The 23,085-nt window shown below is 47.9% G+C and overlaps 16 non-coding genes across 16 annotated transcripts; all 16 read left to right on the forward strand.

Annotated features, from left to right (window-relative positions):
* Nucleotides 1–634: 634 nt before the first annotated feature.
* LOC142689457 (U2 spliceosomal RNA) lies at nucleotides 635–825 on the forward strand. The gene has a single exon (XR_012858346.1). It is a non-coding gene; the product is annotated as a U2 spliceosomal RNA (small nuclear RNA).
* A 1,296-nt stretch (nucleotides 826–2,121) lies between these two features.
* Nucleotides 2,122–2,312, forward strand: LOC142689422 (U2 spliceosomal RNA). Its single transcript, XR_012858315.1, has one exon. It is a non-coding gene; the product is annotated as a U2 spliceosomal RNA (small nuclear RNA).
* A 1,296-nt stretch (nucleotides 2,313–3,608) lies between these two features.
* LOC142689459 (U2 spliceosomal RNA) lies at nucleotides 3,609–3,799 on the forward strand. The gene has a single exon (XR_012858347.1). It is a non-coding gene; the product is annotated as a U2 spliceosomal RNA (small nuclear RNA).
* A 1,280-nt stretch (nucleotides 3,800–5,079) lies between these two features.
* LOC142689460 (U2 spliceosomal RNA) lies at nucleotides 5,080–5,270 on the forward strand. The gene has a single exon (XR_012858348.1). It is a non-coding gene; the product is annotated as a U2 spliceosomal RNA (small nuclear RNA).
* Nucleotides 5,271–6,562: 1,292 nt separating this feature from the next.
* On the forward strand, nucleotides 6,563–6,753 carry LOC142689400 (U2 spliceosomal RNA). Its single transcript, XR_012858295.1, has one exon. It is a non-coding gene; the product is annotated as a U2 spliceosomal RNA (small nuclear RNA).
* Nucleotides 6,754–8,053: 1,300 nt separating this feature from the next.
* On the forward strand, nucleotides 8,054–8,244 carry LOC142689461 (U2 spliceosomal RNA). The gene has a single exon (XR_012858349.1). It is a non-coding gene; the product is annotated as a U2 spliceosomal RNA (small nuclear RNA).
* A 1,288-nt stretch (nucleotides 8,245–9,532) lies between these two features.
* LOC142689423 (U2 spliceosomal RNA) lies at nucleotides 9,533–9,723 on the forward strand. The gene has a single exon (XR_012858316.1). It is a non-coding gene; the product is annotated as a U2 spliceosomal RNA (small nuclear RNA).
* Nucleotides 9,724–11,019: 1,296 nt separating this feature from the next.
* Nucleotides 11,020–11,210, forward strand: LOC142689399 (U2 spliceosomal RNA). Its single transcript, XR_012858294.1, has one exon. It is a non-coding gene; the product is annotated as a U2 spliceosomal RNA (small nuclear RNA).
* Nucleotides 11,211–12,506: 1,296 nt separating this feature from the next.
* Nucleotides 12,507–12,697, forward strand: LOC142689462 (U2 spliceosomal RNA). Its single transcript, XR_012858350.1, has one exon. It is a non-coding gene; the product is annotated as a U2 spliceosomal RNA (small nuclear RNA).
* A 1,293-nt stretch (nucleotides 12,698–13,990) lies between these two features.
* Nucleotides 13,991–14,181, forward strand: LOC142689463 (U2 spliceosomal RNA). Its single transcript, XR_012858351.1, has one exon. It is a non-coding gene; the product is annotated as a U2 spliceosomal RNA (small nuclear RNA).
* A 1,284-nt stretch (nucleotides 14,182–15,465) lies between these two features.
* On the forward strand, nucleotides 15,466–15,656 carry LOC142689464 (U2 spliceosomal RNA). The gene has a single exon (XR_012858352.1). It is a non-coding gene; the product is annotated as a U2 spliceosomal RNA (small nuclear RNA).
* Nucleotides 15,657–16,952: 1,296 nt separating this feature from the next.
* On the forward strand, nucleotides 16,953–17,143 carry LOC142689465 (U2 spliceosomal RNA). The gene has a single exon (XR_012858353.1). It is a non-coding gene; the product is annotated as a U2 spliceosomal RNA (small nuclear RNA).
* Nucleotides 17,144–18,435: 1,292 nt separating this feature from the next.
* Nucleotides 18,436–18,626, forward strand: LOC142689466 (U2 spliceosomal RNA). Its single transcript, XR_012858354.1, has one exon. It is a non-coding gene; the product is annotated as a U2 spliceosomal RNA (small nuclear RNA).
* Nucleotides 18,627–19,915: 1,289 nt separating this feature from the next.
* Nucleotides 19,916–20,106, forward strand: LOC142689468 (U2 spliceosomal RNA). The gene has a single exon (XR_012858356.1). It is a non-coding gene; the product is annotated as a U2 spliceosomal RNA (small nuclear RNA).
* A 1,292-nt stretch (nucleotides 20,107–21,398) lies between these two features.
* On the forward strand, nucleotides 21,399–21,589 carry LOC142689470 (U2 spliceosomal RNA). Its single transcript, XR_012858357.1, has one exon. It is a non-coding gene; the product is annotated as a U2 spliceosomal RNA (small nuclear RNA).
* A 1,296-nt stretch (nucleotides 21,590–22,885) lies between these two features.
* LOC142689471 (U2 spliceosomal RNA) lies at nucleotides 22,886–23,076 on the forward strand. The gene has a single exon (XR_012858358.1). It is a non-coding gene; the product is annotated as a U2 spliceosomal RNA (small nuclear RNA).
* Nucleotides 23,077–23,085: the final 9 nt, after the last annotated feature.

Raw genomic sequence — 23,085 nt, forward strand, 5'->3', positions numbered from 1 at the left:
ATTTTCCATTTTGCAGTCCCTTGTCTCCCTCTTGTGGCCTCCTGGAGGCAACTAGCTGTGCAAAAAAAAGACAGCCTGGCGGCCGGCTGTTGCAGTGTTGCCCTCTCAGGCAACACTGAGTGACTGACTGAGCCTCACCGTCTTATATAAAGTTCAGACGGAACTTTGCACGCGTCATAGTGGAGCCCTCAGGATTCCAGAGCCAGCTTTCTGACATCATAATGGGGCCTCAGAGATAAAAGCCTGGGCCCAGGCAGTGTTGGTCAGTGCTGCTCAGCAGGCAGCACTGGACTGGACTGGATTACAGCTGATACAAGGTGTGAAGGAACAAGGGGTGGCTGTGGGCATGCACTTGCTGCCGCTGCCAGTGTTTATCTGCATGGCAGCAGGGCATTTGGGCGTTGCCAGGAAGGCGTTTTTATGTAGATTCCTCCTCTTTCAGCACTGCATTGTGGTGCAAGCAAAAGAAGCAAATCCTGTCTGGCTTCCTCTCCGGCCTTTATTCACCTCCCGTGTAGCTGTGAGTGTGTGAGCCTGCAGGGCCCCATGGAATTGCCTAGAAGTAGGCTGAATCGCTGCAAGGGCTGAACAGCAGTATCGGGCAGGCTCGGGCAACGCACGGCCCGTTCGGGTTATCGCTTCTCGGCCTTTTGGCTAAGATCAAGTGTAGTATCTGTTCTTATCAGTTTAATATCTGATACGTCCCCTATCTGGGGACCATATATTAAATGGATTTTTAGAACAGGGAGATGGAAATAGAGCTTGCTCTGTCCACTCCACGCATTGACCTGGTATTGCAGTATTTCCAGGACCGGTGCACCCTTTCCTTATGTGTTGACTAAAAGCAGATTCCAAAAGTGTTTTTTGTCTTTGCTATTGTTTCTGTCTTTCTGAAGGGATCTCCCCTTTTAATCCCATTATTTCAACACCTGTTGGACAATGCATGAGTGATAATGAGCTCATTGATTAAATGCAATTAATGAATAGATTGCCACCTCTTGTTGTGTGTCGTCTGTGTTTCTGTGTTTCCGGCATTTCACATTGGAACACCTCATTCACCTTCCTTGTCTTCTCTCCGCCCTCCCTTTTAGGTAAGTTAAAGAGCTGCACCTGAGCCAGCCACTGATTGATTGATTGATTGATTGATTGATTGATTGATTGATTGATTGATGCAGCACAACAGTCAAATAGTGGAGTGGAGTAGGGGAACAGCAAACAGCCAATAAAGCAGCCCGCCCGCTCGCCTGCCCGCCACAATGGACCTACCTGTGTACACTAGATGGATGTGATGGAATGTACTGTCGTCCCTACATTTCAAGAAGAAGTAAGAATTGCAGTTGCAACAAAGCCTTGCTTGCCTACAAAGAGAGCAGCAATTTGGATTTGTTACTATGTTACCTAGAAGAATAACAAACTGTGCAAGGATGGAGGTTGTAGGAGCAAGGAGAAGTTGTCTGTAAAGTTGGTGGATGCCTATTTTCCATTTTGCAGTCCCTTGTCTCCCTCTTGTGGCCTCCTGGAGGCAACTAGCTGTGCAAAAAAAAGACAGCCTGGCGGCCGGCTGTTGCAGTGTTGCCCTCTCAGGCAACACTGAGTGACTGACTGAGCCTCACCGTCTTATATAAAGTTCAGACGGAACTTTGCACGTGTCATAGTGGAGCCCTCAGGATTCCAGAGCCAGCTTTCTGACATCATAATGGGGCCTCAGAGATAAAAGCCTGGGCCCAGGCAGTGTTGGTCAGTGCTGCTCAGCAGGCAGCACTGGACTGGGCACTGGACTGGACTGGATTACAGCTGATACAAGGTGTGAAGGAACAAGGGGTGGCTGTGGGCATGCACTTGCTGCCGCTGCCAGTGTTTATCTGCATGGCAGCAGGGCATTTGGGCGTTGCCAGGAAGGCGTTTTTATGTAGATTCCTCCTCTTTCAGCACTGCATTGTGGTGCAAGCAAAAGAAGCAAATCCTGTCTGGCTTCCTCTCCGGCCTTTATTCACCTCCCGTGTAGCTGTGAGTGTGTGAGCCTGCAGGGCCCCATGGAATTGCCTAGAAGTAGGCTGAATCGCTGCAAGGGCTGAACAGCAGTATCGGGCAGGCTCGGGCAACGCGCGGCCCGTTCGGGTTATCGCTTCTCGGCCTTTTGGCTAAGATCAAGTGTAGTATCTGTTCTTATCAGTTTAATATCTGATACGTCCCCTATCTGGGGACCATATATTAAATGGATTTTTAGAACAGGGAGATGGAAATAGAGCTTGCTCTGTCCACTCCACGCATTGACCTGTTATTGCAGTATTTCCAGGACCGGTGCACCCTTTCCTTATGTGTTGACTAAAAGCAGATTCCAAAAGTGTTTTTTGTCTTTGCTATTGTTTCTGTCTTTCTGAAGGGATCTCCCCTTTTAATCCCATTATTTCAACACCTGTTGGACAATGCATGAGTGATAATGAGCTCATTGATTAAATGCAATTAATGAATAGATTGCCACCTCTTGTTGTGTGTCGTCTGTGTTTCTGTGTTTCCGGCATTTCACATTGGAACACCTCATTCACCTTCCTTGTCTTCTCTCCGCCCTCCCTTTTAGGTAAGTTAAAGAGCTGCACCTGAGCCAGCCACTGATTGATTGATTGATTGATTGATTGATTGATTGATTGATTGATTGATTGATTGATTGATGCAGCACAACAGTCAAATAGTGGAGTGGAGTAGGGGAACAGCAAACAGCCAATAAAGCAGCCCGCCCGCTCGCCTGCCCGCCACAATGGACCTACCTGTGTACACTAGATGGATGTGATGGAATGTACTGTCGTCCCTACATTTCAAGAAGAAGTAAGAATTGCAGTTGCAACAAAGCCTTGCTTGCCTACAAAGAGAGCAGCAATTTGGATTTGTTACTATGTTACCTAGAAGAATAACAAACTGTGCAAGGATGGAGGTTGTAGGAGCAAGGAGAAGTTGTCTGTAAAGTTGGTGGATGCCTATTTTCCATTTTGCAGTCCCTTGTCTCCCTCTTGTGGCCTCCTGGAGGCAACTAGCTGTGCAAAAAAAAGACAGCCTGGCGGCCGGCTGTTGCAGTGTTGCCCTCTCAGGCAACACTGAGTGACTGACTGAGCCTCACCGTCTTATATAAAGTTCAGACGGAACTTTGCACGTGTCATAGTGGAGCCCTCAGGATTCCAGAGCCAGCTTTCTGACGTCATAATGGGGCCTCAGAGATAAAAGCCTGGGCCCAGGCAGTGTTGGTCAGTGCTGCTCAGCAGGCAGCACTGGACTGGACTGGATTACAGCTGATACAAGGTGTGAAGGAACAAGGGGTGGCTGTGGGCATGCACTTGCTGCCGCTGCCAGTGTTTATCTGCATGGCAGCAGGGCATTTGGGCGTTGCCAGGAAGGCGTTTTTATGTAGATTCCTCCTCTTTCAGCACTGCATTGTGGTGCAAGCAAAAGAAGCAAATCCTGTCTGGCTTCCTCTCCGGCCTTTATTCACCTCCCGTGTAGCTGTGAGTGTGTGAGCCTGCAGGGCCCCATGGAATTGCCTAGAAGTAGGCTGAATCGCTGCAAGGGCTGAACAGCAGTATCGGGCAGGCTCGGGCAACGCGCGGCCCGTTCGGGTTATCGCTTCTCGGCCTTTTGGCTAAGATCAAGTGTAGTATCTGTTCTTATCAGTTTAATATCTGATACGTCCCCTATCTGGGGACCATATATTAAATGGATTTTTAGAACAGGGAGATGGAAATAGAGCTTGCTCTGTCCACTCCACGCATTGACCTGGTATTGCAGTATTTCCAGGACCGGTGCACCCTTTCCTTATGTGTTGACTAAAAGCAGATTCCAAAAGTGTTTTTTGTCTTTGCTATTGTTTCTGTCTTTCTGAAGGGATCTCCCCTTTTAATCCCATTATTTCAACACCTGTTGGACAATGCATGAGTGATAATGAGCTCATTGATTAAATGCAATTAATGAATAGATTGCCACCTCTTGTTGTGTGTCGTCTGTGTTTCTGTGTTTCCGGCATTTCACATTGGAACACCTCATTCACCTTCCTTGTCTTCTCTCCGCCCTCCCTTTTAGGTAAGTTAAAGAGCTGCACCTGAGCCAGCCACTGATTGATTGATTGATTGATTGATTGATTGATTGATTGATTGATGCAGCACAACAGTCAAATAGTGGAGTGGAGTAGGGGAACAGCAAACAGCCAATAAAGCAGCCCGCCCGCTCGCCTGCCCGCCACAATGGACCTACCTGTGTACACTAGATGGATGTGATGGAATGTACTGTCGTCCCTACATTTCAAGAAGAAGTAAGAATTGCAGTTGCAACAAAGCCTTGCTTGCCTACAAAGAGAGCAGCAATTTGGATTTGTTACTATGTTACCTAGAAGAATAACAAACTGTGCAAGGATGGAGGTTGTAGGAGCAAGGAGAAGTTGTCTGTAAAGTTGGTGGATGCCTATTTTCCATTTTGCAGTCCCTTGTCTCCCTCTTGTGGCCTCCTGGAGGCAACTAGCTGTGCAAAAAAAAGACAGCCTGGCGGCCGGCTGTTGCAGTGTTGCCCTCTCAGGCAACACTGAGTGACTGACTGAGCCTCACCGTCTTATATAAAGTTCAGACGGAACTTTGCACGTGTCATAGTGGAGCCCTCAGGATTCCAGAGCCAGCTTTCTGACATCATAATGGGGCCTCAGAGATAAAAGCCTGGGCCCAGGCAGTGTTGGTCAGTGCTGCTCAGCAGGCAGCACTGGACTGGACTGGATTACAGCTGATACAAGGTGTGAAGGAACAAGGGGTGGCTGTGGGCATGCACTTGCTGCCGCTGCCAGTGTTTATCTGCATGGCAGCAGGGCATTTGGGCGTTGCCAGGAAGGCGTTTTTATGTAGATTCCTCCTCTTTCAGCACTGCATTGTGGTGCAAGCAAAAGAAGCAAATCCTGTCTGGCTTCCTCTCCGGCCTTTATTCACCTCCCGTGTAGCTGTGAGTGTGTGAGCCTGCAGGGCCCCATGGAATTGCCTAGAAGTAGGCTGAATCGCTGCAAGGGCTGAACAGCAGTATCGGGCAGGCTCGGGCAACGCGCGGCCCGTTCGGGTTATCGCTTCTCGGCCTTTTGGCTAAGATCAAGTGTAGTATCTGTTCTTATCAGTTTAATATCTGATACGTCCCCTATCTGGGGACCATATATTAAATGGATTTTTAGAACAGGGAGATGGAAATAGAGCTTGCTCTGTCCACTCCACGCATTGACCTGGTATTGCAGTATTTCCAGGACCGGTGCACCCTTTCCTTATGTGTTGACTAAAAGCAGATTCCAAAAGTGTTTTTTGTCTTTGCTATTGTTTCTGTCTTTCTGAAGGGATCTCCCCTTTTAATCCCATTATTTCAACACCTGTTGGACAATGCATGAGTGATAATGAGCTCATTGATTAAATGCAATTAATGAATAGATTGCCACCTCTTGTTGTGTGTCGTCTGTGTTTCTGTGTTTCCGGCATTTCACATTGGAACACCTCATTCACCTTCCTTGTCTTCTCTCCGCCCTCCCTTTTAGGTAAGTTAAAGAGCTGCACCTGAGCCAGCCACTGATTGATTGATTGATTGATTGATTGATTGATTGATTGATTGATTGATTGATTGATGCAGCACAACAGTCAAATAGTGGAGTGGAGTAGGGGAACAGCAAACAGCCAATAAAGCAGCCCGCCCGCTCGCCTGCCCGCCACAATGGACCTACCTGTGTACACTAGATGGATGTGATGGAATGTACTGTCGTCCCTACATTTCAAGAAGAAGTAAGAATTGCAGTTGCAACAAAGCCTTGCTTGCCTACAAAGAGAGCAGCAATTTGGATTTGTTACTATGTTACCTAGAAGAATAACAAACTGTGCAAGGATGGAGGTTGTAGGAGCAAGGAGAAGTTGTCTGTAAAGTTGGTGGATGCCTATTTTCCATTTTGCAGTCCCTTGTCTCCCTCTTGTGGCCTCCTGGAGGCAACTAGCTGTGCAAAAAAAAGACAGCCTGGCGGCCGGCTGTTGCAGTGTTGCCCTCTCAGGCAACACTGAGTGACTGACTGAGCCTCACCGTCTTATATAAAGTTCAGACGGAACTTTGCACGTGTCATAGTGGAGCCCTCAGGATTCCAGAGCCAGCTTTCTGACATCATAATGGGGCCTCAGAGATAAAAGCCTGGGCCCAGGCAGTGTTGGTCAGTGCTGCTCAGCAGGCAGCACTGGACTGGACTGGATTACAGCTGATACAAGGTGAGAAGGAACAAGGGGTGGCTGTGGGCATGCACTTGCTGCCGCTGCCAGTGTTTATCTGCATGGCAGCAGGGCATTTGGGCGTTGCCAGGAAGGCGTTTTTATGTAGATTCCTCCTCTTTCAGCACTGCATTGTGGTGCAAGCAAAAGAAGCAAATCCTGTCTGGCTTCCTCTCCGGCCTTTATTCACCTCCCGTGTAGCTGTGAGTGTGTGAGCCTGCAGGGCCCCATGGAATTGCCTAGAAGTAGGCTGAATCGCTGCAAGGGCTGAACAGCAGTATCGGGCAGGCTCGGGCAACGCGCGGCCCGTTCGGGTTATCGCTTCTCGGCCTTTTGGCTAAGATCAAGTGTAGTATCTGTTCTTATCAGTTTAATATCTGATACGTCCCCTATCTGGGGACCATATATTAAATGGATTTTTAGAACAGGGAGATGGAAGTAGAGCTTGCTCTGTCCACTCCACGCATTGACCTGGTATTGCAGTATTTCCAGGACCGGTGCACCCTTTCCTTATGTGTTGACTAAAAGCAGATTCCAAAAGTGTTTTTTGTCTTTGCTATTGTTTCTGTCTTTCTGAAGGGATCTCCCCTTTTAATCCCATTATTTCAACACCTGTTGGACAATGCATGAGTGATAATGAGCTCATTGATTAAATGCAATTAATGAATAGATTGCCACCTCTTGTTGTGTGTCGTCTGTGTTTCTGTGTTTCCGGCATTTCACATTGGAACACCTCATTCACCTTCCTTGTCTTCTCTCCGCCCTCCCTTTTAGGTAAGTTAAAGAGCTGCACCTGAGCCAGCCACTGATTGATTGATTGATTGATTGATTGATTGATTGATTGATTGATTGATTGATTGATTGATTGATGCAGCACAACAGTCAAATAGTGGAGTGGAGTAGGGGAACAGCAAACAGCCAATAAAGCAGCCCGCCCGCTCGCCTGCCCGCCACAATGGACCTACCTGTGTACACTAGATGGATGTGATGGAATGTACTGTCGTCCCTACATTTCAAGAAGAAGTAAGAATTGCAGTTGCAACAAAGCCTTGCTTGCCTACAAAGAGAGCAGCAATTTGGATTTGTTACTATGTTACCTAGAAGAATAACAAACTGTGCAAGGATGGAGGTTGTAGGAGCAAGGAGAAGTTGTCTATAAAGTTGGTGGATGCCTATTTTCCATTTTGCAGTCCCTTGTCTCCCTCTTGTGGCCTCCTGGAGGCAACTAGCTGTGCAAAAAAAAGACAGCCTGGCGGCCGGCTGTTGCAGTGTTGCCCTCTCAGGCAACACTGAGTGACTGACTGAGCCTCACCGTCTTATATAAAGTTCAGACGGAACTTTGCACGTGTCATAGTGGAGCCCTCAGGATTCCAGAGCCAGCTTTCTGACATCATAATGGGGCCTCAGAGATAAAAGCCTGGGCCCAGGCAGTGTTGGTCAGTGCTGCTCAGCAGGCAGCACTGGACTGGACTGGATTACAGCTGATACAAGGTGTGAAGGAACAAGGGGTGGCTGTGGGCATGCACTTGCTGCCGCTGCCAGTGTTTATCTGCATGGCAGCAGGGCATTTGGGCTTTGCCAGGAAGGCGTTTTTATGTAGATTCCTCCTCTTTCAGCACTGCATTGTGGTGCAAGCAAAAGAAGCAAATCCTGTCTGGCTTCCTCTCCGGCCTTTATTCACCTCCCGTGTAGCTGTGAGTGTGTGAGCCTGCAGGGCCCCATGGAATTGCCTAGAAGTAGGCTGAATCGCTGCAAGGGCTGAACAGCAGTATCGGGCAGGCTCGGGCAACGCGCGGCCCGTTCGGGTTATCGCTTCTCGGCCTTTTGGCTAAGATCAAGTGTAGTATCTGTTCTTATCAGTTTAATATCTGATACGTCCCCTATCTGGGGACCATATATTAAATGGATTTTTAGAACAGGGAGATGGAAATAGAGCTTGCTCTGTCCACTCCACGCATTGACCTGGTATTGCAGTATTTCCAGGACCGGTGCACCCTTTCCTTATGTGTTGACTAAAAGCAGATTCCAAAAGTGTTTTTTGTCTTTGCTATTGTTTCTGTCTTTCTGAAGGGATCTCCCCTTTTAATCCCATTATTTCAACACCTGTTGGACAATGCATGAGTGATAATGAGCTCATTGATTAAATGCAATTAATGAATAGATTGCCACCTCTTGTTGTGTGTCGTCTGTGTTTCTGTGTTTCCGGCATTTCACATTGGAACACCTCATTCACCTTCCTTGTCTTCTCTCCGCCCTCCCTTTTAGGTAAGTTAAAGAGCTGCACCTGAGCCAGCCACTGATTGATTGATTGATTGATTGATTGATTGATTGATTGATTGATTGATTGATGCAGCACAACAGTCAAATAGTGGAGTGGAGTAGGGGAACAGCAAACAGCCAATAAAGCAGCCCGCCCGCTCGCCTGCCCGCCACAATGGACCTACCTGTGTACACTAGATGGATGTGATGGAATGTACTGTCGTCCCTACATTTCAAGAAGAAGTAAGAATTGCAGTTGCAACAAAGCCTTGCTTGCCTACAAAGAGAGCAGCAATTTGGATTTGTTACTATGTTACCTAGAAGAATAACAAACTGTGCAAGGATGGAGGTTGTAGGAGCAAGGAGAAGTTGTCTGTAAAGTTGGTGGATGCCTATTTTCCATTTTGCAGTCCCTTGTCTCCCTCTTGTGGCCTCCTGGAGGCAACTAGCTGTGCAAAAAAAAGACAGCCTGGCGGCCGGCTGTTGCAGTGTTGCCCTCTCAGGCAACACTGAGTGACTGACTGAGCCTCACCGTCTTATATAAAGTTCAGACGGAACTTTGCACGTGTCATAGTGGAGCCCTCAGGATTCCAGAGCCAGCTTTCTGACATCATAATGGGGCCTCAGAGATAAAAGCCTGGGCCCAGGCAGTGTTGGTCAGTGCTGCTCAGCAGGCAGCACTGGACTGGACTGGATTACAGCTGATACAAGGTGTGAAGGAACAAGGGGTGGCTGTGGGCATGCACTTGCTGCCGCTGCCAGTGTTTATCTGCATGGCAGCAGGGCATTTGGGCGTTGCCAGGAAGGCGTTTTTATGTAGATTCCTCCTCTTTCAGCACTGCATTGTGGTGCAAGCAAAAGAAGCAAATCCTGTCTGGCTTCCTCTCCGGCCTTTATTCACCTCCCGTGTAGCTGTGAGTGTGTGAGCCTGCAGGGCCCCATGGAATTGCCTAGAAGTAGGCTGAATCGCTGCAAGGGCTGAACAGCAGTATCGGGCAGGCTCGGGCAACGCGCGGCCCGTTCGGGTTATCGCTTCTCGGCCTTTTGGCTAAGATCAAGTGTAGTATGTGTTCTTATCAGTTTAATATCTGATACGTCCCCTATCTGGGGACCATATATTAAATGGATTTTTAGAACAGGGAGATGGAAATAGAGCTTGCTCTGTCCACTCCACGCATTGACCTGGTATTGCAGTATTTCCAGGACCGGTGCACCCTTTCCTTATGTGTTGACTAAAAGCAGATTCCAAAAGTGTTTTTTGTCTTTGCTATTGTTTCTGTCTTTCTGAAGGGATCTCCCCTTTTAATCCCATTATTTCAACACCTGTTGGACAATGCATGAGTGATAATGAGCTCATTGATTAAATGCAATTAATGAATAGATTGCCACCTCTTGTTGTGTGTCGTCTGTGTTTCTGTGTTTCCGGCATTTCACATTGGAACACCTCATTCACCTTCCTTGTCTTCTCTCCGCCCTCCCTTTTAGGTAAGTTAAAGAGCTGCACCTGAGCCAGCCACTGATTGATTGATTGATTGATTGATTGATTGATTGATTGATTGATTGATTGATTGATTGATGCAGCACAACAGTCAAATAGTGGAGTGGAGTAGGGGAACAGCAAACAGCCAATAAAGCAGCCCGCCCGCTCGCCTGCCCGCCACAATGGACCTACCTGTGTACACTAGATGGATGTGATGGAATGTACTGTCGTCCCTACATTTCAAGAAGAAGTAAGAATTGCAGTTGCAACAAAGCCTTGCTTGCCTACAAAGAGAGCAGCAATTTGGATTTGTTACTATGTTACCTAGAAGAATAACAAACTGTGCAAGGATGGAGGTTGTAGGAGCAAGGAGAAGTTGTCTGTAAAGTTGGTGGATGCCTATTTTCCATTTTGCAGTCCCTTGTCTCCCTCTTGTGGCCTCCTGGAGGCAACTAGCTGTGCAAAAAAAAGACAGCCTGGCGGCCGGCTGTTGCAGTGTTGCCCTCTCAGGCAACACTGAGTGACTGACTGAGCCTCACCGTCTTATATAAAGTTCAGACGGAACTTTGCACGTGTCATAGTGGAGCCCTCAGGATTCCAGAGCCAGCTTTCTGACATCATAATGGGGCCTCAGAGATAAAAGCCTGGGCCCAGGCAGTGTTGGTCAGTGCTGCTCAGCAGGCAGCACTGGACTGGACTGGATTACAGCTGATACAAGGTGTGAAGGAACAAGGGGTGGCTGTGGGCATGCACTTGCTGCCGCTGCCAGTGTTTATCTGCATGGCAGCAGGGCATTTGGGCGTTGCCAGGAAGGCGTTTTTATGTAGATTCCTCCTCTTTCAGCACTGCATTGTGGTGCAAGCAAAAGAAGCAAATCCTGTCTGGCTTCCTCTCCGGCCTTTATTCACCTCCCGTGTAGCTGTGAGTGTGTGAGCCTGCAGGGCCCCATGGAATTGCCTAGAAGTAGGCTGAATCGCTGCAAGGGCTGAACAGCAGTATCGGGCAGGCTCGGGCAACGCGCGGCCCATTCGGGTTATCGCTTCTCGGCCTTTTGGCTAAGATCAAGTGTAGTATCTGTTCTTATCAGTTTAATATCTGATACGTCCCCTATCTGGGGACGATATATTAAATGGATTTTTAGAACAGGGAGATGGAAATAGAGCTTGCTCTGTCCACTCCACGCATTGACCTGGTATTGCAGTATTTCCAGGACCGGTGCACCCTTTCCTTATGTGTTGACTAAAAGCAGATTCCAAAAGTGTTTTTTGTCTTTGCTATTGTTTCTGTCTTTCTGAAGGGATCTCCCCTTTTAATCCCATTATTTCAACACCTGTTGGACAATGCATTAGTGATAATGAGCTCATTGATTAAATGCAATTAATGAATAGATTGCCACCTCTTGTTGTGTGTCGTCTGTGTTTCTGTGTTTCCGGCATTTCACATTGGAACACCTCATTCACCTTCCTTGTCTTCTCTCCGCCCTCCCTTTTAGGTAAGTTAAAGAGCTGCACCTGAGCCAGCCACTGATTGATTGATTGATTGATTGATTGATTGATTGATTGATTGATTGATTGATTGATTGATGCAGCACAACAGTCAAATAGTGGAGTGGAGTAGGGGAACAGCAAACAGCCAATAAAGCAGCCCGCCCGCTCGCCTGCCCGCCACAATGGACCTACCTGTGTACACTAGATGGATGTGATGGAATGTACTGTCGTCCCTACATTTCAAGAAGAAGTAAGAATTGCAGTTGCAACAAAGCCTTGCTTGCCTACAAAGAGAGCAGCAATTTGGATTTGTTACTATGTTACCTAGAAGAATAACAAACTGTGCAAGGATGGAGGTTGTAGGAGCAAGGAGAAGTTGTCTGTAAAGTTGGTGGATGCCTATTTTCCATTTTGCAGTCCCTTGTCTCCCTCTTGTGGCCTCCTGGAGGCAACTAGCTGTGCAAAAAAAAGACAGCCTGGCGGCCGGCTGTTGCAGTGTTGCCCTCTCAGGCAACACTGAGTGACTGACTGAGCCTCACCGTCTTATATAAAGTTCAGACGGAACTTTGCACGTGTCATAGTGGAGCCCTCAGGATTCCAGAGCCAGCTTTCTGACATCATAATGGGGCCTCAGAGATAAAAGCCTGGGCCCAGGCAGTGTTGGTCAGTGCTGCTCAGCAGGCAGCACTGGACTGGACTGGATTACAGCTGATACAAGGTGTGAAGGAACAAGGGGTGGCTGTGGGCATGCACTTGCTGCCGCTGCCAGTGTTTATCTGCATGGCAGCAGGGCATTTGGGCGTTGCCAGGAAGGCGTTTTTATGTAGATTCCTCCTCTTTCAGCACTGCATTGTGGTGCAAGCAAAAGAAGCAAATCCTGTCTGGCTTCCTCTCCGGCCTTTATTCACCTCCCGTGTAGCTGTGAGTGTGTGAGCCTGCAGGGCCCCATGGAATTGCCTAGAAGTAGGCTGAATCGCTGCAAGGGCTGAACAGCAGTATCGGGCAGGCTCGGGCAACGCGCGGCCCGTTCGGGTTATCGCTTCTCGGCCTTTTGGCTAAGATCAAGTGTAGTATCTGTTCTTATCAGTTTAATATCTGATACGTCCCCTATCTGGGGACCATATATTAAATGGATTTTTAGAACAGGGAGATGGAAATAGAGCTTGCTCTGTCCACTCCACGCATTGACCTGGTATTGCAGTATTTCCAGGACCGGTGCACCCTTTCCTTATGTGTTGACTAAAAGCAGATTCCAAAAGTGTTTTTTGTCTTTGCTATTGTTTCTGTCTTTCTGAAGGGATCTCCCCTTTTAATCCCATTATTTCAACACCTGTTGGACAATGCATGAGTGATAATGAGCTCATTGATTAAATGCAATTAATGAATAGATTGCCACCTCTTGTTGTGTGTCGTCTGTGTTTCTGTGTTTCCGGCATTTCACATTGGAACACCTCATTCACCTTCCTTGTCTTCTCTCCGCCCTCCCTTTTAGGTAAGTTAAAGAGCTGCACCTGAGCCAGCCACTTGATTGATTGATTGATTGATTGATTGATTGATTGATTGATTGATTGATTGATTGATGCAGCACAACAGTCAAATAGTGGAGTGGAGTAGGGGAACAGCAAACAGCCAATAAAGCAGCCCGCCCGCTCGCCTGCCCGCCACAATGGACCTACCTGTGTACACTAGATGGATGTGATGGAATGTACTGTCGTCCCTACATTTCAAGAAGAAGTAAGAATTGCAGTTGCAACAAAGCCTTGCTTGCCTACAAAGAGAGCAGCAATTTGGATTTGTTACTATGTTACCTAGAAGAATAACAAACTGTGCAAGGATGGAGGTTGTAGGAGCAAGGAGAAGTTGTCTGTAAAGTTGGTGGATGCCTATTTTCCATTTTGCAGTCCCTTGTCTCCCTCTTGTGGCCTCCTGGAGGCAACTAGCTGTGCAAAAAAAAGACAGCCTGGCGGCCGGCTGTTGCAGTGTTGCCCTCTCAGGCAACACTGAGTGACTGACTGAGCCTCACCGTCTTATATAAAGTTCAGACGGAACTTTGCACGTGTCATAGTGGAGCCCTCAGGATTCCAGAGCCAGCTTTCTGACATCATAATGGGGCCTCAGAAATAAAAGCCTGGGCCCAGGCAGTGTTGGTCAGTGCTGCTCAGCAGGCAGCACTGGACTGGACTGGATTACAGCTGATACAAGGTGTGAAGGAACAAGGGGTGGCTGTGGGCATGCACTTGCTGCCGCTGCCAGTGTTTATCTGCATGGCAGCAGGGCATTTGGGCGTTGCCAGGAAGGCGTTTTTATGTAGATTCCTCCTCTTTCAGCACTGCATTGTGGTGCAAGCAAAAGAAGCAAATCCTGTCTGGCTTCCTCTCCGGCCTTTATTCACCTCCCGTGTAGCTGTGAGTGTGTGAGCCTGCAGGGCCCCATGGAATTGCCTAGAAGTAGGCTGAATCGCTGCAAGGGCTGAACAGCAGTATCGGGCAGGCTCGGGCAACGCGCGGCCCGTTCGGGTTATCGCTTCTCGGCCTTTTGGCTAAGATCAAGTGTAGTATCTGTTCTTATCAGTTTAATATCTGATACGTCCCCTATCTGGGGACCATATATTAAATGGATTTTTAGAACAGGGAGATGGAAATAGAGCTTGCTCTGTCCACTCCACGCATTGACCTGGTATTGCAGTATTTCCAGGACCGGTGCACCCTTTCCTTATGTGTTGACTAAAAGCAGATTCCAAAAGTGTTTTTTGTCTTTGCTATTGTTTCTGTCTTTCTGAAGGGATCTCCCCTTTTAATCCCATTATTTCAACACCTGTTGGACAATGCATGAGTGATAATGAGCTCATTGATTAAATGCAATTAATGAATAGATTGCCACCTCTTGTTGTGTGTCGTCTGTGTTTCTGTGTTTCCGGCATTTCACATTGGAACACCTCATTCACCTTCCTTGTCTTCTCTCCGCCCTCCCTTTTAGGTAAGTTAAAGAGCTGCACCTGAGCCAGCCACTGATTGATTGATTGATTGATTGATTGATTGATTGATTGATTGATTGATGCAGCACAACAGTCAAATAGTGGAGTGGAGTAGGGGAACAGCAAACAGCCAATAAAGCAGCCCGCCCGCTCGCCTGCCCGCCACAATGGACCTACCTGTGTACACTAGATGGATGTGATGGAATGTACTGTCGTCCCTACATTTCAAGAAGAAGTAAGAATTGCAGTTGCAACAAAGCCTTGCTTGCCTACAAAGAGAGCAGCAATTTGGATTTGTTACTATGTTACCTAGAAGAATAACAAACTGTGCAAGGATGGAGGTTGTAGGAGCAAGGAGAAGTTGTCTGTAAAGTTGGTGGATGCCTATTTTCCATTTTGCAGTCCCTTGTCTCCCTCTTGTGGCCTCCTGGAGGCAACTAGCTGTGCAAAAAAAAGACAGCCTGGCGGCCGGCTGTTGCAGTGTTGCCCTCTCAGGCAACACTGAGTGACTGACTGAGCCTCACCGTCTTATATAAAGTTCAGACGGAACTTTGCACGTGTCATAGTGGAGCCCTCAGGATTCCAGAGCCAGCTTTCTGACATCATAATGGGGCCTCAGAAATAAAAGCCTGGGCCCAGGCAGTGTTGGTCAGTGCTGCTCAGCAGGCAGCACTGGACTGGACTGGATTACAGCTGATACAAGGTGTGAAGGAACAAGGGGTGGCTGTGGGCATGCACTTGCTGCCGCTGCCAGTGTTTATCTGCATGGCAGCAGGGCATTTGGGCGTTGCCAGGAAGGCGTTTTTATGTAGATTCCTCCTCTTTCAGCACTGCATTGTGGTGCAAGCAAAAGAAGCAAATCCTGTCTGGCTTCCTCTCCGGCCTTTATTCACCTCCCGTGTAGCTGTGAGTGTGTGAGCCTGCAGGGCCCCATGGAATTGCCTAGAAGTAGGCTGAATCGCTGCAAGGGCTGAACAGCAGTATCGGGCAGGCTCGGGCAACGCGCGGCCCGTTCGGGTTATCGCTTCTCGGCCTTTTGGCTAAGATCAAGTGTAGTATCTGTTCTTATCAGTTTAATATCTGATACGTCCCCTATCTGGGGACCATATATTAAATGGATTTTTAGAACAGGGAGATGGAAATAGAGCTTGCTCTGTCCACTCCACGCATTGACCTGGTATTGCAGTATTTCCAGGACCGGTGCACCCTTTCCTTATGTGTTGACTAAAAGCAGATTCCAAAAGTGTTTTTTGTCTTTGCTATTGTTTCTGTCTTTCTGAAGGGATCTCCCCTTTTAATCCCATTATTTCAACACCTGTTGGACAATGCATGAGTGATAATGAGCTCATTGATTAAATGCAATTAATGAATAGATTGCCACCTCTTGTTGTGTGTCGTCTGTGTTTCTGTGTTTCCGGCATTTCACATTGGAACACCTCATTCACCTTCCTTGTCTTCTCTCCGCCCTCCCTTTTAGGTAAGTTAAAGAGCTGCACCTGAGCCAGCCACTGATTGATTGATTGATTGATTGATTGATTGATTGATTGATTGATTGATTGATTGATTGATGCAGCACAACAGTCAAATAGTGGAGTGGAGTAGGGGAACAGCAAACAGCCAATAAAGCAGCCCGCCCGCTCGCCTGCCCGCCACAATGGACCTACCTGTGTACACTAGATGGATGTGATGGAATGTACTGTCGTCCCTACATTTCAAGAAGAAGTAAGAATTGCAGTTGCAACAAAGCCTTGCTTGCCTACAAAGAGAGCAGCAATTTGGATTTGTTACTATGTTACCTAGAAGAATAACAAACTGTGCAAGGATGGAGGTTGTAGGAGCAAGGAGAAGTTGTCTGTAAAGTTGGTGGATGCCTATTTTCCATTTTGCAGTCCCTTGTCTCCCTCTTGTGGCCTCCTGGAGGCAACTAGCTGTGCAAAAAAAAGACAGCCTGGCGGCCGGCTGTTGCAGTGTTGCCCTCTCAGGCAACACTGAGTGACTGACTGAGCCTCACCGTCTTATATAAAGTTCAGACGGAACTTTGCACGTGTCATAGTGGAGCCCTCAGGATTCCAGAGCCAGCTTTCTGACATCATAATGGGGCCTCAGAGATAAAAGCCTGGGCCCAGGCAGTGTTGGTCAGTGCTGCTCAGCAGGCAGCACTGGACTGGACTGGATTACAGCTGATACAAGGTGTGAAGGAACAAGGGGTGGCTGTGGGCATGCACTTGCTGCCGCTGCCAGTGTTTATCTGCATGGCAGCAGGGCATTTGGGCGTTGCCAGGAAGGCGTTTTTATGTAGATTCCTCCTCTTTCAGCACTGCATTGTGGTGCAAGCAAAAGAAGCAAATCCTGTCTGGCTTCCTCTCCGGCCTTTATTCACCTCCCGTGTAGCTGTGAGTGTGTGAGCCTGCAGGGCCCCATGGAATTGCCTAGAAGTAGGCTGAATCGCTGCAAGGGCTGAACAGCAGTATCGGGCAGGCTCGGGCAACGCGCGGCCCGTTCGGGTTATCGCTTCTCGGCCTTTTGGCTAAGATCAAGTGTAGTATCTGTTCTTATCAGTTTAATATCTGATACGTCCCCTATCTGGGGACCATATATTAAATGGATTTTTAGAACAGGGAGATGGAAATAGAGCTTGCTCTGTCCACTCCACGCATTGACCTGGTATTGCAGTATTTCCAGGACCGGTGCACCCTTTCCTTATGTGTTGACTAAAAGCAGATTCCAAAAGTGTTTTTTGTCTTTGCTATTGTTTCTGTCTTTCTGAAGGGATCTCCCCTTTTAATCCCATTATTTCAACACCTGTTGGACAATGCATGAGTGATAATGAGCTCATTGATTAAATGCAATTAATGAATAGATTGCCACCAATTGTTGTGTGTCGTCTGTGTTTCTGTGTTTCCGGCATTTCACATTGGAACACCTCATTCACCTTCCTTGTCTTCTCTCCGCCCTCCCTTTTAGGTAAGTTAAAGAGCTGCACCTGAGCCAGCCACTGATTGATTGATTGATTGATTGATTGATTGATTGATTGATTGATTGATTGATTGATGCAGCACAACAGTCAAATAGTGGAGTGGAGTAGGGGAACAGCAAACAGCCAATAAAGCAGCCCGCCCGCTCGCCTGCCCGCCACAATGGACCTACCTGTGTACACTAGATGGATGTGATGGAATGTACTGTCGTCCCTACATTTCAAGAAGAAGTAAGAATTGCAGTTGCAACAAAGCCTTGCTTGCCTACAAAGAGAGCAGCAATTTGGATTTGTTACTATGTTACCTAGAAGAATAACAAACTGTGCAAGGATGGAGGTTGTAGGAGCAAGGAGAAGTTGTCTGTAAAGTTGGTGGATGCCTATTTTCCATTTTGCAGTCCCTTGTCTCCCTCTTGTGGCCTCCTGGAGGCAACTAGCTGTGCAAAAAAAAGACAGCCTGGCGGCCGGCTGTTGCAGTGTTGCCCTCTCAGGCAACACTGAGTGACTGACTGAGCCTCACCGTCTTATATAAAGTTCAGACGGAACTTTGCACGTGTCATAGTGGAGCCCTCAGGATTCCAGAGCCAGCTTTCTGACATCATAATGGGGCCTCAGAGATAAAAGCCTGGGCCCAGGCAGTGTTGGTCAGTGCTGCTCAGCAGGCAGCACTGGACTGGACTGGATTACAGCTGATACAAGGTGTGAAGGAACAAGGGGTGGCTGTGGGCATGCACTTGCTGCCGCTGCCAGTGTTTATCTGCATGGCAGCAGGGCATTTGGGCGTTGCCAGGAAGGCGTTTTTATGTAGATTCCTCCTCTTTCAGCACTGCATTGTGGTGCAAGCAAAAGAAGCAAATCCTGTCTGGCTTCCTCTCCGGCCTTTATTCACCTCCCGTGTAGCTGTGAGTGTGTGAGCCTGCAGGGCCCCATGGAATTGCCTAGAAGTAGGCTGAATCGCTGCAAGGGCTGAACAGCAGTATCGGGCAGGCTCGGGCAACGCGCGGCCCGTTCGGGTTATCGCTTCTCGGCCTTTTGGCTAAGATCAAGTGTAGTATCTGTTCTTATCAGTTTAATATCTGATACGTCCCCTATCTGGGGACCATATATTAAATGGATTTTTAGAACAGGGAGATGGAAATAGAGCTTGCTCTGTCCACTCCACGCATTGACCTGGTATTGCAGTATTTCCAGGACCGGTGCACCCTTTCCTTATGTGTTGACTAAAAGCAGATTCCAAAAGTGTTTTTTGTCTTTGCTATTGTTTCTGTCTTTCTGAAGGGATCTCCCCTTTTAATCCCATTATTTCAACACCTGTTGGACAATGCATGAGTGATAATGAGCTCATTGATTAAATGCAATTAATGAATAGATTGCCACCTCTTGTTGTGTGTCGTCTGTGTTTCTGTGTTTCCGGCATTTCACATTGGAACACCTCATTCACCTTCCTTGTCTTCTCTCCGCCCTCCCTTTGTAAGTTAAAGAGCTGCACCTGAGCCAGCCACTGATTGATTGATTGATTGATTGATTGATTGATTGATTGATTGATTGATTGATTGATGCAGCACAACAGTCAAATAGTGGAGTGGAGTAGGGGAACAGCAAACAGCCAATAAAGCAGCCCGCCCGCTCGCCTGCCCGCCACAATGGACCTACCTGTGTACACTAGATGGATGTGATGGAATGTACTGTCGTCCCTACATTTCAAGAAGAAGTAAGAATTGCAGTTGCAACAAAGCCTTGCTTGCCTACAAAGAGAGCAGCAATTTGGATTTGTTACTATGTTACCTAGAAGAATAACAAACTGTGCAAGGATGGAGGTTGTAGGAGCAAGGAGAAGTTGTCTGTAAAGTTGGTGGATGCCTATTTTCCATTTTGCAGTCCCTTGTCTCCCTCTTGTGGCCTCCTGGAGGCAACTAGCTGTGCAAAAAAAAGACAGCCTGGCGGCCGGCTGTTGCAGTGTTGCCCTCTCAGGCAACACTGAGTGACTGACTGAGCCTCACCGTCTTATATAAAGTTCAGACGGAACTTTGCACGTGTCATAGTGGAGCCCTCAGGATTCCAGAGCCAGCTTTCTGACATCATAATGGGGCCTCAGAGATAAAAGCCTGGGCCCAGGCAGTGTTGGTCAGTGCTGCTCAGCAGGCAGCACTGGACTGGACTGGATTACAGCTGATACAAGGTGTGAAGGAACAAGGGGTGGCTGTGGGCATGCACTTGCTGCCGCTGCCAGTGTTTATCTGCATGGCAGCAGGGCATTTGGGCGTTGCCAGGAAGGCGTTTTTATGTAGATTCCTCCTCTTTCAGCACTGCATTGTGGTGCAAGCAAAAGAAGCAAATCCTGTCTGGCTTCCTCTCCGGCCTTTATTCACCTCCCGTGTAGCTGTGAGTGTGTGAGCCTGCAGGGCCCCATGGAATTGCCTAGAAGTAGGCTGAATCGCTGCAAGGGCTGAACAGCAGTATCGGGCAGGCTCGGGCAACGCGCGGCCCGTTCGGGTTATCGCTTCTCGGCCTTTTGGCTAAGATCAAGTGTAGTATCTGTTCTTATCAGTTTAATATCTGATACGTCCCCTATCTGGGGACCATATATTAAATGGATTTTTAGAACAGGGAGATGGAAATAGAGCTTGCTCTGTCCACTCCACGCATTGACCTGGTATTGCAGTATTTCCAGGACCGGTGCACCCTTTCCTTATGTGTTGACTAAAAGCAGATTCCAAAAGTGTTTTTTGTCTTTGCTATTGTTTCTGTCTTTCTGAAGGGATCTCCCCTTTTAATCCCATTATTTCAACACCTGTTGGACAATGCATGAGTGATAATGAGCTCATTGATTAAATGCAATTAATGAATAGATTGCCACCTCTTGTTGTGTGTCGTCTGTGTTTCTGTGTTTCCGGCATTTCACATTGGAACACCTCATTCACCTTCCTTGTCTTCTCTCCGCCCTCCCTTTTAGGTAAGTTAAAGAGCTGCACCTGAGCCAGCCACTGATTGATTGATTGATTGATTGATTGATTGATTGATTGATTGATTGATTGATTGATGCAGCACAACAGTCAAATAGTGGAGTGGAGTAGGGGAACAGCAAACAGCCAATAAAGCAGCCCGCCCGCTCGCCTGCCCGCCACAATGGACCTACCTGTGTACACTAGATGGATGTGATGGAATGTACTGTCGTCCCTACATTTCAAGAAGAAGTAAGAATTGCAGTTGCAACAAAGCCTTGCTTGCCTACAAAGAGAGCAGCAATTTGGATTTGTTACTATGTTACCTAGAAGAATAACAAACTGTGCAAGGATGGAGGTTGTAGGAGCAAGGAGAAGTTGTCTGTAAAGTTGGTGGATGCCTATTTTCCATTTTGCAGTCCCTTGTCTCCCTCTTGTGGCCTCCTGGAGGCAACTAGCTGTGCAAAAAAAAGACAGCCTGGCGGCCGGCTGTTGCAGTGTTGCCCTCTCAGGCAACACTGAGTGACTGACTGAGCCTCACCGTCTTATATAAAGTTCAGACGGAACTTTGCACGTGTCATAGTGGAGCCCTCAGGATTCCAGAGCCAGCTTTCTGACATCATAATGGGGCCTCAGAGATAAAAGCCTGGGCCCAGGCAGTGTTGGTCAGTGCTGCTCAGCAGGCAGCACTGGACTGGACTGGATTACAGCTGATACAAGGTGTGAAGGAACAAGGGGTGGCTGTGGGCATGCACTTGCTGCCGCTGCCAGTGTTTATCTGCATGGCAGCAGGGCATTTGGGCGTTGCCAGGAAGGCGTTTTTATGTAGATTCCTCCTCTTTCAGCACTGCATTGTGGTGCAAGCAAAAGAAGCAAATCCTGTCTGGCTTCCTCTCCGGCCTTTATTCACCTCCCGTGTAGCTGTGAGTGTGTGAGCCTGCAGGGCCCCATGGAATTGCCTAGAAGTAGGCTGAATCGCTGCAAGGGCTGAACAGCAGTATCGGGCAGGCTCGGGCAACGCGCGGCCCGTTCGGGTTATCGCTTCTCGGCCTTTTGGCTAAGATCAAGTGTAGTATCTGTTCTTATCAGTTTAATATCTGATACGTCCCCTATCTGGGGACCATATATTAAATGGATTTTTAGAACAGGGAGATGGAAATAGAGCTTGCTCTGTCCACTCCACGCATTGACCTGGTATTGCAGTATTTCCAGGACCGGTGCACCCTTTCCTTATGTGTTGACTAAAAGCAGATTCCAAAAGTGTTTTTTGTCTTTGCTATTGTTTCTGTCTTTCTGAAGGGATCTCCCCTTTTAATCCCATTATTTCAACACCTGTTGGACAATGCATGAGTGATAATGAGCTCATTGATTAAATGCAATTAATGAATAGATTGCCACCTCTTGTTGTGTGTCGTCTGTGTTTCTGTGTTTCCGGCATTTCACATTGGAACACCTCATTCACCTTCCTTGTCTTCTCTCCGCCCTCCCTTTTAGGTAAGTTAAAGAGCTGCACCTGAGCCAGCCACTGATTGATTGATTGATTGATTGATTGATTGATTGATTGATTGATTGATTGATTGATTGATGCAGCACAACAGTCAAATAGTGGAGTGGAGTAGGGGAACAGCAAACAGCCAATAAAGCAGCCCGCCCGCTCGCCTGCCCGCCACAATGGGCCTACCTGTGTACACTAGATGGATGTGATGGAATGTACTGTCGTCCCTACATTTCAAGAAGAAGTAAGAATTGCAGTTGCAACAAAGCCTTGCTTGCCTACAAAGAGAGCAGCAATTTGGATTTGTTACTATGTTACCTAGAAGAATAACAAACTGTGCAAGGATGGAGGTTGTAGGAGCAAGGAGAAGTTGTCTGTAAAGTTTGTGGATGCCTATTTTCCATTTTGCAGTCCCTTGTCTCCCTCTTGTGGCCTCCTGGAGGCAACTAGCTGTGCAAAAAAAAGACAGCCTGGCGGCCGGCTGTTGCAGTGTTGCCCTCTCAGGCAACACTGAGTGACTGACTGAGCCTCACCGTCTTATATAAAGTTCAGACGGAACTTTGCACGTGTCATAGTGGAGCCCTCAGGATTCCAGAGCCAGCTTTCTGACATCATAATGGGGCCTCAGAGATAAAAGCCTGGGCCCAGGCAGTGTTGGTCAGTGCTGCTCAGCAGGCAGCACTGGACTGGACTGGATTACAGCTGATACAAGGTGTGAAGGAACAAGGGGTGGCTGTGGGCATGCACTTGCTGCCGCTGCCAGTGTTTATCTGCATGGCAGCAGGGCATTTGGGCGTTGCCAGGAAGGCGTTTTTATGTAGATTCCTCCTCTTTCAGCACTGCATTGTGGTGCAAGCAAAAGAAGCAAATCCTGTCTGGCTTCCTCTCCGGCCTTTATTCACCTCCCGTGTAGCTGTGAGTGTGTGAGCCTGCAGGGCCCCATGGAATTGCCTAGAAGTAGGCTGAATCGCTGCAAGGGCTGAACAGCAGTATCGGGCAGGCTCGGGCAACGCGCGGCCCGTTCGGGTTATCGCTTCTCGGCCTTTTGGCTAAGATCAAGTGTAGTATCTGTTCTTATCAGTTTAATATCTGATACGTCCCCTATCTGGGGACCATATATTAAATGGATTTTTAGAACAGGGAGATGGAAATAGAGCTTGCTCTGTCCACTCCACGCATTGACCTGGTATTGCAGTATTTCCAGGACCGGTGCACCCTTTCCTTATGTG

Source organism: Rhinoderma darwinii (assembly GCF_050947455.1).
Source record: "Rhinoderma darwinii isolate aRhiDar2 chromosome 5 unlocalized genomic scaffold, aRhiDar2.hap1 SUPER_5_unloc_29, whole genome shotgun sequence".
Lineage (NCBI taxonomy): Eukaryota > Metazoa > Chordata > Amphibia > Anura > Rhinodermatidae > Rhinoderma > Rhinoderma darwinii.